Here is a 13,535-nt window from a genome sequence, read left to right on the forward strand (position 1 = left end):
GCCCAAGTATGGTGAAGTGTCATGTAGTCAAAATATCGAACGAATACCAACATCACTTGATTACTTATAACAAGACTTCTCCCATGTCCTCAAGAACAAAAGTAACTACTCAAAAATCATATTCATGTTCAAGATTAGAGGGGTATTGAATATACTGGAGGATATAAAAATTTAATCTTCCACCAAATAAACCAACTAGCGTCAACTACAAGGTGTAATCAACACTACTAGCAACCCACAGGTACCAATATGAGGTTCTGGGACAAAGATTGAATACAAGAGATGAACCATGGTTTGAGATGAGAAGGTGCTGTGAAGGTGTTGATGAAGATTGGTCCTCCCATGATGAGAGGATCGTTGCTGATGTCGATGGCTTTGATTTCCCCCTCCCAGAGGGAGCGGAATCGCTCCACCGGAGAGCAAAAATGCTCCTGCCTAGGTTCCGCCTCGAGACGGCGACGCTTTGTCTCGAAAGTCTTCCTCTTATTTTTTTTCTAGGTCAAAACCCCTCATATAGCAGAAGACGAGCACTGGAGGCTAGCCGTGGGCCCCACAAGGCATCAGGGAGCGCCCAGGGGGGTGGCCACGCCCTGTTGCCTTGTGGGCAACTGGTGGCCCCCCTCTGGTAACTTTTTGCTCCAGTATTTTTTATATATTCAATAAAAAAATCCCCATGAAGTTTCAGCTCATTTGTAGCTCTGTAGAATTTGTATGTGTGTTGTAGCTTTTTCAGGTTCAGAATCCCAGTTGTCGGTAATCTCCCTCTTCATATAAATCTTGCAAATTAAGAGAGAAAAGTCATTAGAGTTGCATCGTAAAGTGGAATGATGACCAAAAACAATATAAATACCAGTAAAAAAACATGATGCAAAATGGACGTATCAAATGACGGCATGAATGCATCCTCACGCGGCTTATGTCGGTGATGACAACTCCACTCTATTCTGGCATAATCAGCAGTGGGGTGTGCCTACATCTCGCAACTTGTGCTGGACCTAATTCTTGTGGTCAGGCCATCAACCTTCCAACAGCGCACCGTGCACGATGGCCTACGCAACTCGGTGTGGGTATGTGATATCCGCAAACCTCTGGACCTAGAAGGGACGGCATCTGGCATCGACTCCATCAGCAATGCATATAGCATCGCGTTCGTCGGTCGTGTCAACTGCAGATGGACGCAACTCACGTGGATGTTGTGAGCACCCATGAAATTCAAAATTTTCATCTGCCTAGCTCTCCATGATAGGTGTTGGTCCTCAGATCGCTCGGCCAGGCGAGGTATTCCTCACCAAGAGACGTGTCCGCTCCGCGGACAGAGCGACGAGACCATTGAACACCCGCTTCTTCATTGTGCCTACGCGCGTGAGGTTTGGCGTGGTGTGCTGCAGAGGCTCAGTCTACAGCCTCAAACCAAACGCAACTGACCAGATCCTTCCCTGGTGGTCCTACTGGGAAGCGAAGATTCCAGCAAAGCTCCCAAAGGCACCAACTCGGTCGTTATCTGCACGCTTCACTACATATGGCTTGAGAGAAACCGTCACGTATTCAAGCACACTTCACTCCTTCCTCTAGCAGTTGTTGATAGGGTGCACGATCATTGCCGTGAATTGCGGACGACGGGTAACTGTAGCCTTAGGAGAGTAGTCACATAGACGAGCAAACTTGCTCAGGCTGCTTCATTGTGCTGGCGCCATTGAGAAACTCCTTGTAAATTCAATGCTTTATACATTAATATTTCGGCACACAGATCTCCTTCATGTTCACGTTTTTTTCTTCACGTATATTTTAACACAACTAGGCATGTGCCCGTGTGTTGCCACGGCAGCCGATTATTTTTTTAATATATAAAGGCTAAGTCCGTGTTGAGGTAGAAGGGGATGTAATTCCACCTTATATGACATAGGGCAGGCGGGAAGCACCAAAGACTAGAATTTGATTTCGGATTCATTGTAATTTGGTAGCCCGAGTCATGCATGGTAAGTAAACTAATTTGATTAAGCGGCGTGAGAAGGTGCGGACAAATATGATGTGAAATTGAGCTGCGTAATTTCACGTTATTGCAAAAAGTGAGTTACTTAAGATGGAACTGATGTAGTGCTGCAAAATGTAACTTAACTGATGTGATTGAGCGGCGTATTGGAAATGTGGTCAAATATGACGTGGTGGGAAAAAAACTGACTGGATAATATTTTTTGATGAAGAAGCGTGATGAAAAAGGAGAAAACCGGTTGATAAAGAGTTCTGCCTGGCATGCCTGGCATGAACATAAACACTTTTTATTTTTTAAGTAGAAGAGATACATATGTCCATGTCTGTGATAACGATGGGTCGCTACTACATGTTACATTCTCAAGTGTTAGCTGATCGAGTCAGATCATACACGTACGTATGTGCATCTCTTCTCTACTTCTCTACTACTATTAAACAAGCAAATATATTCATCATTAAGTATACCCAACCTAGCCTACACAAAACAACACGGAAGAATTACAGCCTCCTGATCCGTTCACATAATTTTATCTAACCGTCCAGATTACCCTAATCCACATCCAAAACTGCGTTTAGCATTTTTAGTGGGCGGACGAAAACTCTGTCGTTCTCACGTCCCGCGAGAGTAGGAAGGGATCCCAGGCCGCGTAATTAGCGCTAGCATCCGTGAGAGGCCAGAGCCCGTCCGCTCCGGGACCCAGGCCCCTCGTGCGCTCACGACGAAGAACTTCGTAGCGCATCGGCCGACGGCTGCTCCGGTCGCCGCCCCTACTCCGCGCGCCGAGAGGTAAGGGTGTGGCCCATCGATGCCGTCCTCCTCTGCTTGGTGGCCTCCATGGATGCGGGAGGCCAAGTCGCCAGATCCATGCTGGCCGATCGAAAGGGTCCCCGGAGGACGGCCGTCGGCCGGAGCTTCGCCATCTACCTCCAACAGCCATCCGGCACCCCATTGCTACTGGCGTGTCGTGCCCCTTCCCAATCAACGTCGCCGACAGCCTTACGGATGCCGACATCGCCGGGCTTCCTCAGCTCCCTCCCTGCCCCCTTGCCGGACCTCCCCGGCTCCCAGCTGCCCGTACACAGCACCGGCACGGTCCCCGTGGCCTTGTTGACACCTCCCCGAGTAGGTGACCCACACGCACACCACTCTCGGCTGCACCAGGTGCTTGTGGTATTGCCTCAAAGAATGTAGTGTTAATAGTTTAGGATCACTAAGTTGCTGGTTTAATTTGTTCTATCCAGCGCGGAAGTGATGGTGCACGACGACGAGCTTCCTAGACAAGAGGATCTCCGTACTCTTTCTGATGGTGCAAAATCAAACCAGCAACTTAGTGACAAGAGGATCTCCGTACTCACTAACCTGTTCTGACTACTGATGGACATTATTCAACACATGTCTTTGAACTGAAAAATAATATAGTTATTAAATGTTTATTCAGTTGAGAGATGCCAATAGAATACCAGTTTGGTTTTTTCTATTTAAGTTCTTTATATAAATTTTCTTCATAATATGCTTGAAACGGTACTGCTTTCAGTACATATTTTTTAGCTATTATAATGAATAATTAGGTCCAACTTTTACTTTCATTTGGAGCAGGTTCACTTTCGCCTTATTATTGCTCCACATACTGATACAAATGTCGGAGATTGCTCTTTTCTGGACACCTGCCGCCACACTGAGGTTGGCCATAGAAGCATAAACCCATTATGTTTATCTCTTCCTGTGCACCTATTTTTATCTTACACGCACTTGTCAGAAACCATTTTTTGGTTCAATCTTCCCTGATGTATAGATATCAATGCATGCCCTTGAACCTGTTTGAGGTTTGATTTTAGATACTAAAACACATCCCTTCTGCATTTTGTTGATCTCTTCCGTAATTTTCCTAATTACCTGTTCATCTAGATCTGGAGTGGACTGAAGTTTCAGTATCTATGAGAGATGCAAGAACCTGTTCTCCTTCTCAAGGTATGACTTCTTACCTTTGGTTTACCTTTTTTGTATCCAAAAGTTCATAATGAATAACTTCCTGTTATGCTTTCTCCTGTATATTACAATGCCATTCTATGTCCAGTATGCTCAAAGATCATCTGATTTGTGTTGAGCAAGTAGCTACTATGTTGGTTCTGTCTGAAAGTTACTTTGTGTTCTATTTATTGTGATACTATCCAGTGCCCTACCAATTTATTCTCTTATTTGTCTGTCCATACCTTTTGATTTTTATTCTTTTTCATTGTCTTATGATTTAGGAAGCATTGAGCAGTTGCATTGCAAATACAAGGATCACCATCAGTCCAACAGAGAGGTAGCAACAAGAGGTTGAGGTTATCACTTGAGGGCAAGAAATCCTATCGTATCCTTCCAAACGCGGAGGAGCATTCCTTACTTTTAGCAGATCAAATAATTCGATGATGCTTTGCTTTCTTACTGTTATCTGTTGAAATGCATGTTATCTGTTGAAGAGCATGGTAAGAATGACAAGCCTACCAAATGTTTATTCCAAATCTAAAATGCATATACTTAGCTACGTGTTTTGTATGCATAATCAGGGGCGCTAAGCCCTGCATTTGGCCTTAATATGATGAAATAAATAACTTGTCATTGTTATGCATATTAGCTAGGTTCAGCTACGTGCGTATGTCATATCATCAATCTGTCCCCATTGATTATGCGTGTACTTTTCTCTTGTATTAGCCTGATGTAGAAAATAACTGAATTTTGTTTCTGTTCTTGCATCGCAAAACCAACTTGGGTGAAACTGCTATTGCCAAATAGATTGTTCTGATTATAAGGACCCTTTTTCCAACATCGAGATGATGTATTTGCAAACCTTAATGCAAAATGGTTAGTCAGTCTCAGCTCTACTTTCTAGGTATGCCACATCCAGATTACTCTTATCTTCTGTTTTTTCTTTTCTTGGGAGTATAATTTACTTCCTATTTTCTGCCTGTTTCTCTAACTACCCCCACTAAAATTTGTAGTAATTAGGATGCTAAAGAGGTAACAACGAAGGTATCCACTCAAGGATCGAGCAAATGCAGTTCCAATGCCCGGGGATTTTAACTGTCCATGAAATATTTCTCCTCTTAAAAGTGCAATTTAAAAAACTAATATATAAAAGCAAGGAAATATTAGACATAACGATTCTGATTTATTATATTTAGGTGGGCGTATCATGCACCATACACCTGGGTTAGAAATTGCATTTCTGTCATGCAAACTTCAGAGAATGATTGATCTGCTTATCCGTTGATGTTCTTGTGAAATTGTATCCTTATGAATATTTCCAGCCCGTGGGAACATGGTAAATGATAAAGCCAAAAAAATAGCCTTGATGAAAATAACTGACAGTGGTTCTGAAATTTTACTGCAGCGTCTTTCTAAACTCACAACACTGAACTTGGTATGTCTATATAATATGCAAAAACTTTAGTTTGCAGAATGGCAGATTTCAGACTTTTGGTTAGGATGCTACATGAGATTATATGTAGAGACACCGGCTTATATTATACAGATTTCTTTTATTATTTGTTGATGTTTATGTACTGTAAATGTAAGTCATGGGCATCCCAAAGAAACTTGTTCTGACCAATGGCATTTTCATGGACCACCGACAGAAGAACATGTAACTGGAGGTTATGCAGTCTAATGTCGACAGGCGCGAGATACAACGCCAACCTGGCAAGCTTTATCTTCCTATAAGGTGTGCTTGCAACTATTGAATCTGTTTATTTTTCTTCGTGTTTACACCTCTTTTGCTTCAAAGATGGTGATTTGATCCTAACACGGCCTTGCTACAGCCACCCAGAGGTCCAGGGCGACTACATGCCCATCACTCGCGGCGGCGAGAAGCACATGCATACGGCAAGCTCTGTGTCGAGATTATTAACCAACACCTGTTGGGAGCCCGGATGAAGAAGGCTGTCGACGTGGAGAAAGAGGATAAGTGATGAGATGTTTATGGCAGCTAATGGATGATGTTATCTTAGTTTCTGGATTTTTGTTTCGGTTGATCGGAAACCTTGTTTGATTTTTGAAGATAGCTTTTTAGAACTACAAATATTTGATACAATGTGTTTTAGTATAGACGTGCGTTGCACATGCGAGCTTACTAGTATATATTGTTGTCAATACGGTACACGTAGCAGCAAAGATATCTGCATGATCGGCGCAGGACAGGATAGCGTGCATGAGATCATCGATGATATCCGACTGGCAAGTGCTCGTGGATGGCTCTCTTCCGTCCTCTTCGATGAGTGCCTGCAGCGAGTGCTGTTCGGTGCAGTCTAGTGGCCTGGAGCACATGCATGCTGACCAATATCATGCAGCACTGCACCCGATCGACGATCTGCGCGTACACGATCTGTTTATGTTAGTAGGAGTATATAAACTAAGTTTACGTGCTTCATGCGGAATCTCTGTGTAGCTTACTTTATTCTAAATGGCAAATCTTTGATCCATATATTCCACTTGTCAACCATCAACTCAAGAAGCTACCTCCCTCTCCTATTTTATTCCTTGCCAATCAACTATGGATACCGACGTATTACCCATTGTTCTTACCCCTACGGATCGCCACGGAGATCGATCGATCGCCGACGACGATCGCGACCGATGCTCCTGTGCATGCATGGCGTGCGAACTGGTCCACCGGCGACGATCGAGTGACAGGGACCTCTACAGCATCTTGACGCTCTCCCGCCAATGATGCATGTACACGAACGTACCTCTGATGCAGACGGTTCGACCTGTGCAGCAGGCAGTGTGATCCTCGTGCTAGCTAACAAACACTTATTGGCACAGCAATCTAGTATATATACTGGCTAGTTATTACCGATGAGGAAAAAATAGCGTGTTATAGCAAAATAACTGCGTCCTTAGAATACAGTATTCTCGAGCTATACCACTCTATAACATGCTATTAGCGATACATTGTACACCGACTTATTTGGCAAAACATTGCTCAGAACGTTATAGCATGCTATTAGCGACGCTATAGCCCCCCCCCCCTCCCCCCGCGCGAAGCATTTATTTCATAAGAACTACATGTGCTCACTACCTTATTTATTCTTCCAAAAAACTAAAAATTAAATGTACATGGATTTCAAATTTAAACCTACAAAGTTTAAATCATTTTGATACAATACCACCAAAATAAAAAAACACTAAAATAAAAAATGAAAATATCTAAAAATAAAAATACCGAAATATTGCACCAGAGCTAAGAGGCCGCCAATAGTAAGGCCTGCCCCATGGTTAATCTGGGCCAAATCGGACCCACAATACCAGTGACGATCATGAAAAAGGATCCACCATTTACATTCTTATTATCGTCACCCGCCACTGATAATACTTGGTCCATGGCTAACCGGGACCAGACTAACAGTCGCGGGTGCACCTTGCTGCCCGTCAGTGGTAGATAACTATTAGTAGCGGCGCATTCCACTGATCCAGATTAACAGTGACGGTGGTGGTCACCTACCCGCCATTGGTGGGAGCCCACCTATAAGCAGTTTCTCCGTCGTGCCAAGAGGCAAAAGCTTCCTTATGACTACTGTGCTCGTGTAAATCGTGTGATAGAGATAGCCCCATCCACGACACCACAATGAAATAGTCCATCTCACACTGCTCGTGCTTTCCTACTTACACACACCCAATACATTTTAAAAAGCATTATTCCAACCTCCCCTATCTATAGCTTTAGTTCAATTCATACCATAAGTATGATCGATATTGTCCATAGATAGCCACCTTGATTGGGTCGTCTACCATGAGCCATTTGCCAGCATCACCTATACTTACTGACAAACGCGACAAACAACCTACAATTATCGCTTGAATAGTCCCCTCTGGCTTACCTAAAAGCAGGTTAGACTGATGTAGCGTACGATCACTGATGAACTTCATAAAATATATAGCTGGTTAGGCAAGATAATCCAATTAACTACCCCACTTGATTCATGCGGACCTACGTACTTAATTTAACCATTAATTAAGAACTTGCTCTGCCCCTCAGATAGAAACGCCAATTGGCGCACCAAATAGAGTGAAATTATAGTCACAAGGCGCTGCAAGAAATAAATAGACATAGGGAAAAAAGGGAAATAACTTCGGGCAGTCTGTTGTCATTTCTGTCATCGACATTGTTGAAAGGACATGCGGTGCCCCCATGTGTGGTTTTGGTAATTGATGACATTCTCTATGGACTAATGGTTGCATTGAGTTATATTTGAAGGATTTTTTCCATAGGCATTTCTTGAAGTCCATGTGTTGGTTTCAAGGAGTTTATGGGTTGACCAAGGTGCTATTAAGGAATTATCCAAAGATTGGTCATGTGAGTGTTGAGCTTATTGCAAGCATGTCTTGAAGAAGAAGATTGTGTGATCATTCATGTTTACCTTCAAGACATCATCCAAACGAAGAGAGTTGGAAAGATTCAAGGTTGATCAAGACTAAGTCAAGAGTGAATCAAGTTGATCAACTCACAAAGCGTAGAAGATGTACCGAGAGGGATCAAGTGATCCCATGGTATGGTAAGCATTGTCCATTGCACTTTGTGTACTAACCCGTGGTCTATGTGAGAGTCTATGTGGGGTTAGGTACGTGTCCATGGGCTTGCGTCAAGAGGAAGATATCATACAACCCATGGAAAGGATGACATCAAGTGGTGATCATCATCAAGATTGCCGTGTGCAAGTTCAAGTGGAGCATCACGAAGAGATCAAGTGCTTGAAGCTTGCCATCCATTGTGGTGTCAATGGACTTGTGAAGATGTGCCGAAGAGTGGCTCACCCATAGTGCAGTATGGGGGAGCAATCATCTAGTCTCCATCGACCCAACACAATCAAGAAAGGTGGTCCATCTTGAGGAGGACAAGATCGTCATCATCTAGCTCAAGTGGATCATGTGCAAGGCAAAGGTTTGCCCTTGATAGGTTTTCTATTTTACCGGTCTCATGGTGGTAGTTGGGAGACCGGGTTATAGGATCGATAGCCGTACTATCAAGGGGGGCTCTCAAGTGAGTAGCTTGATCGTATCGTTCATCGAGAGCTCAAACCATTGCATCCTTGCATCATGTTTCTTGGTTCTTGTTTGGTTCTCTTTGTGAGTCTTAGAGCTTATGGTCATCTTGATGACAAGCTTGAGTTCATCGAAAACGGAGTTTGCATGCGTCTTCTATGATGTTTTCGGTGTTGGAGGTTTTACCGGTCTTATCCGAGGAAGGGTTCTCACCATTTTCTTTTGGGCCTTTTCTCATTTGCTTCTTATTGCTATTTCTATGAAGATTGTGTTAGCCCTTGTCGCTAGCTTTCCAACAAACTTGGTTTCGTCGAATTCAGAGTCCGTTTGCAGAAGTTGTGTCAGTTTTGGTGTCCTTAAAAGGGGCTGCTGCGGATGTAATTTTTTAGTACCGCTCTTGGGAGCGGTACTACCGCTTGGAGCGGTACTACCGCGACTACTTCCGTGGCTACTTCCGCTCGGGACCAAAAACTCGTCACAAGTCCAGCGGTGGTAGGCACGGATGTAATTTCTTAGTACCGCTCGCAAGCAGTAGTACCGCTACCCTTAGCAGTCGTACCGCTACCCCTAGTAGTAGTACCGTGAGGTCAAGCGGTACTACCGCTCCGACGGTTCTTCTGGCTTTTTTGCCTCCTCGCTATTGTGTTTCAAAGGGCTACTACCGCCCTAGCGGTAGTACCGCTCCTTGGAGCGGTAGTACCGCTCGGTGCGGGCTGTGAGCATAACGGTTGGATTTTTTCCCACCTATAAAAGGGGGTCTTCTTCCCCAATGAACCTTATCCTTTGAGCTCGTGTTCTTCCCCCATTGTTGACCTTCTTCGAGCTTGCTAACTCTCAATCCCTCCAATGATTGTTGCTAGTTCTTGAGGGAAAAGAGAGAGGAGATCTAGATCCACGTTTCCACCAATCACTTTCTCCTCTAAGTGAGGGGAACCCCTTGGATCTAGATCTTGGAGTTCTTCGTGTTCTTCTTTCGTTCTTCCTCTCATTTTCCTCCCTAGCATTAGTTGCTTTGGTGGGATTTGGGAGAGAAGGACTTGGGCACTCCGTGTGCCCTTGCCATTGCATTTGGTCATCGGTTTGAGTTCTCCACGGTGATACGTGGAAGTGAAGTTTGAGAAGCTTATTACTCTTGGGTGTTTGGGCACCCTAGAGCTTGTTCCTCTTGGGTGCCTTGGCGCCCTAGATGGTTGGTGGTGTTCGGAGCTCAATCATTGTGGTGTAAAGCTCCGGGCAAGCGTCGGGGTCTCCAATTAGGTTGTGGAGATCGCCCCGAGCAATTTGACGGGTTCCGGTGACCGCCCCAAGGGTTGCCAACGTGTACGGGTTCGGTGACCGCCCCCAAGGGTTGCCATTTGTACGGGTTCGGTGACCGCCCTCAAGGGTCCCTTAGTGGAATCACGGCATCTTGCATTGTGCAAGGGCGTGAGGAGATTACGGTGGCCCTAGTGGCTTCTTGGGGAGCATTGTGCCTCCACACCGCTCCAAACGGAGATTAGCATCCGCAAGGGTGTGAACTTCGGGATACATCGTCGTCTCCGCGTGCCTCGGTTATCTCTTACCCGAGCTCTTTACTTATGCACTTTACTTTGTGATAGCCATATTGTTTCTTGTCATATATCTTGCTATCACCTAGTAGTTTATCTTGCTTAGCATAAGTTGTTGGTGCACATAGGTGACCCTAGTTGTTGTAGGTTTTGTGCTTGACAAATTAACCACTAGATTTATTCCGCATTTGTTCAAGCCTAAACCGTAATTATTTTAAAGCGCCTATTCACCCCCCTCTAGGTGACATCCACGATCTTTCAATTGTCCTCCCAGCACAAATTTAATTGCCAACGTTTTGCTGCTCAGATGGTTAGATTCCTTGTGGCGGAACCATGCCAAGGGTTTAATTTCTAGACTTGTCACTCATGCTCGCATTTTTCGGATTTTATTTCAGGTTTTTTGGCGATGTTCGTTCAGTGGGAGGAGACATTCCCGTCGACTACGAGGAATCTATGGTGACATCGTCAATCTCAAGATGTTGTGCCGGCTTAGTATCTCGAAGGTGCTCATACGGATAGGTGTGTGTGTGCGCGCGCGTGAGTTCATAGAAGTGAGTGTGTGCGTGTATGTGAGCATCTGTGATTGTACTGTGTTAAGAGAACGTCTCGCCATCGAAATCAATTAACTTTGGGTACCTTGAGACCTATTTTTTCTTCGATAAAGGATGTTTTTATTCACTTATAATTAAGCATCAAAAAGATACAAATACAACGAGTACACACCTGGCTTTTGCATGATTAGAATGCACATAGCAGACATGAAGGCACACAAAAATAAAGTTATGCCAAGGTAGACGGACAACATAGAGAGGAAAGAAAGCAATGATGACCCATGCCGAGTAGGTTTTAAGTTAATGAAAATGATGAAAGTGCACACTATCCGAACATGGACATAGCCACGTGTACATACATGCACACAGGCAAGCGACACAACCACCAAGAACCGTCCGTGGAAACAGAACCTCCATCGATGCTCAACTGACATTAGTCGCGACTCAAACTGGTGAGAAGACATGGTACCGCCAAAAGCTCACATTGGAGACACCCTGCGATCATGTTTCCCCGTGGTAAATTTTGGCATGTCCGCATGCACCCAAACAATACACGATGAGCCTTCACTGCACCGCCATGGTGCAACAAAGACACTAGTATCGCCGAACATGACCCAATCATCTGAACCGCTGGTCAGTATCACTGGCACTACCACCACGCACAATGTCCGCAAGGCAACACCGCAAGGACGGGTCGTTGCTAACCGTTGTCACGCAAGCAACCGGCGAAACTGCCATCAGGCACTCATCTCGCCAGCTAGGCCCAACTCCAAGATTATTCCCCTATGGGGGAAATGCGGCTTTGAGTGCCACCATCATCCAATAAATACAGACCCAGGCCTATGGTTTATCCCGAAGTTTCTTGGAGGGGAGCCAACAACTACATGTCAATGCCTTCAGCAAGGTAACGACGCCCACAGGCGCCGCTGTCCTTGGCCCCAACCGTTGTCTAAGTATGGTTTTTACCGGCAGTCTTTGTCCCCTACAAAACGGACCTAGCTGGTCCACCATGCCCACCATCGTTGCCACACGGCCTCCATGCCAGGAGGCCTTCCAAATCCGAGTCTCGAGACCCGTCCTGATAAGACTAAGACAAAATGAGGACCACGTCATGTGCAAATCGTAGCAGGGGGGAGCTAAAAACGTTGGGGATGAGCCGGGGCACCAGTTGGCACGGAGGCAGCCGCACCGCGACCACAGGATCTGCTGCTTGCCATGGAAGGAGGTCGAGCCTCGCCCCCATAGCGCCCACCACCATCATCCATGGCCCCAACGGTGAGTTTACTGACAGTGGCTTCTCATGGTGGCGAGACAAGAGGAAACTTTGATGGGGTCCGATGGGGGCAGAGTTGGTATCCCCCGAGCCGCCAGTCACGAGCAACCTCGGGTCAGGTACTGGTTGGATATACACCCTCCCTTTCGGTTTATAAGGCTCAAATCAACAATCTCACCAACCAAGGTAGTAGATGGTAAGTTGTGAAATAATTTTTGTAGTTTATAAAAATACTCAATTAATGTACTCACTTTTTCTAAAAAAATGTTTACCAATTCATTAATTGAAATGCATGCATGTGTGGCCAGTAAATGAGCAAGAAGTTTTACATGCATTTGATGAGTTTTCGTTTGTCCTTGCATGAGCAATTTAATGCATCTCAAAATCTAAACATATGATGAGAAGCAATAAAAATGAGACTTATAAAGCGGAAAAATAAACTTTTGAGACGATATTTCCTATGCATGGTGGTAGCTACACACGCCTAGTGGCAGCTACACACCCTTTGGCACAAGTGCCTTTTTTGACATATATGAGGTGTTGGGTTTCTTATGGCATTACCACAAGTGAATTTTGTTGTATAGAAACGACATTTTGTCACTTCTTTTTGTCTTTTTATAACCTTTTTGACACAAGTGCCTTTTCATTGGGTAGAAAGGGCATCTTTCACTTCTCTCAGTCTTTTTGCTTCCTTTTTTGGCATAATTGTCTGTTTGCTTGCCTGACTGGTCCAAAGTCACGATATTTTTGTAATAGAGTTATTTTTCATAGTCCCAAATAATTTATCAAAATAGTTAGAGATAAAAATTGGGGCTGTGCGTAGCTACCACCATGGGCAGCGAATTATTTTCGATAACATTTTGAGATAAAACCTATAAACTGGAAGGAAGATAGTACATTAGTAGAGACCAGAAATATCCTTCTTAACACGGAATGAAAAGGGTTTTACACAAATGTGAAGACGTCATACACGTGTGTTTATTATCGTGTCTGAGGACCACTCTGCTTCGGTTAAACACGGAGGTAAAGTGGGTGGGATGATGTGGCCCCTTCATTAACTACAAGAAACTTGGGGATCATCCGGGTTGGGTCAATAAAAAGGTTTTGCAACTTCTGGACAAACTGAAATCCATCGTAAAAAATGTTACAGCTCG

The 13,535-nt window shown here is 44.5% G+C and overlaps 1 long non-coding RNA gene across 3 annotated transcripts; it reads left to right on the forward strand.

The window, feature by feature from the left end:
- The first annotated feature begins 2,596 nt into the window (after positions 1 to 2,596).
- LOC109761711 (uncharacterized) lies at positions 2,597 to 6,071 on the forward strand. 3 transcript variants are annotated; one of them, XR_005768946.3, is made up of 6 exons: positions 2,597 to 3,151; positions 3,232 to 3,670; positions 3,896 to 3,958; positions 4,240 to 4,862; positions 5,608 to 5,693; positions 5,791 to 6,071. It is a non-coding gene; the product is annotated as an uncharacterized lncRNA (long non-coding RNA). The 3 variants fall into 3 exon arrangements; XR_006670162.2 differs by having other exon boundaries at positions 3,232 to 3,958; XR_006670163.2 differs by having other exon boundaries at positions 2,597 to 3,116; positions 3,232 to 3,958.
- The last annotated feature ends 7,464 nt before the right edge of the window (positions 6,072 to 13,535 follow it).

Source organism: Aegilops tauschii, chromosome 1 (assembly GCF_002575655.3).
Source record: "Aegilops tauschii subsp. strangulata cultivar AL8/78 chromosome 1, Aet v6.0, whole genome shotgun sequence".
Taxonomy (NCBI): Eukaryota; Viridiplantae; Streptophyta; class Magnoliopsida; order Poales; family Poaceae; genus Aegilops; species Aegilops tauschii.